This window comes from Arvicola amphibius, chromosome 1 (genome assembly GCF_903992535.2).
Source record: "Arvicola amphibius chromosome 1, mArvAmp1.2, whole genome shotgun sequence".
Taxonomy (NCBI): Eukaryota; Metazoa; Chordata; class Mammalia; order Rodentia; family Cricetidae; genus Arvicola; species Arvicola amphibius.
Genome location: NC_052047.1, coordinates 106,451,569 through 106,453,239, shown reverse-complemented (window position 1 = coordinate 106,453,239; position 1,671 = coordinate 106,451,569).

Sequence of the window (1,671 nt, the reverse complement as noted above, 5' to 3'; positions counted from 1 at the left end):
ATATATTTTGTAGATATTTTGCACTACCATGAATCTGGTTTTATCTACTCGATTCTGTATAGATTAAGTAAATATTTGTGATGAATTTAAGAGAAGACTTACTGTTGAGTGTATCTTGCTTACTTTACTACAACTCACTTCCACCAATCTCATGTCTATCCCTTTATTCTTCTCAACTTTATCTCTCTGAACTCCTCCCAAATTTTCAAAAAACACCTCAAATAAAATGCATTCTTAAAATTATAGTGTGATAAACTATTCAATATCAAAGACAAAAAACCAACAGGAAACTGAATACACCATGCTCTTCCTATCATGTACAAATTATCACCGGCTAAGCATGTAGGCAAGGCTCACATACTAAGTATCCTGCAGAATCATTGGAAAACAATTTCCATGAAAGTTTTGTGATTCTTTCACAGCCCTTACACTGTTTGCTTAAAAATCAGTGCAGTGACATTCTTCTACTTCGAGAAAACTGTTTAGCAAAGCAGTTAATGTAGACAGAGCACAGTAGTAGGGACAGACTCATCACAACACAAGAAGGCTTTAGGGAGATAGCAGAGAACACGTTGGTTAAAATTTGTAGGGATGAAGACCTAGTTCCTCAAGCCTGTAATCCCTGTACTCAGGAGTTTAAGATAGGGATATTGGTAGGAGTTGGAGAGAGCATCCTAAGCACATAGTGAGTTCTATCCCAGGCTTGGATACAAAGAAGAACTCTGCCTCAGTAACAAAACAAAACAAAAAATGGTAAAAGGTTTCTCCATCATTATTCACAATTCAGAAGGATAGATACATGCTACAATTGTGAAACATCAATTGTGTCCATAGTAAGAACAACAGTAGAGGCTCATGACCACATCAAGATATGAAGCTTCAGCAAGCAATTAGTTCAGCAATGGAGCACTAGTCCAGCATTCACAAGGTCCTGAGTTCAATCCCTAGAAGGGCAAAGATCAAACTAAAACAGGACAGCAGAAGCTCATGATTCAAGCACTGGAGAGGATGAGGGAGCAGGAGCTCAGGGGTCAAACTAGGGTCTACTATGAGACCATATTTCAAAAGAAGAGGAGAAGAGGGAGGAAAAACAAGTATGTTAAGTAAAATTCAAATTGTGGTGGCATGTATGCTTATCTGCCACACCTTATGTCACTTATCAGTAGGTCAGAGAGGATAAGGAACAAATGAGTTGCTTTATTGAAGGAGGTGTGTCATTGGGAGCAGGCTTTGAAGTTTCAATAGATATAGCCATTACCAATGCTCTCTATCCTCTGCTTTATATTTGTGTCACAAGTTGTGACCTCTCACCCCCTGATTCAGCACTGTATTAGTCAGAATTCTCGAGAGCAGTGGTTGTGAGCAGCTGCCCTGAACTGCAGCTTCCTCCAGGGCAAAGGCTTTCTTTCCATAAGGGCAGCTTTCCAGAGGATCAAGACATTTTTAGATGATTGTAACATGAGCCTGAACAAGTAAACTGACAACTTCCTGTAGCACTGTGTCCTAAGTTCAGAAGTTCAGGAAGGCAGACATGACATAGGGGAACTGAATTCCTCTGATGGTAGGACCAGATAAAATCGTGCTAGCATCCCATTGGCTGGTAGTTATTCAGTTTCAGCCCTTAGTGTCTTAACTTTCATTTCTCTTCTGGCTCAGCAGACATCACACTTA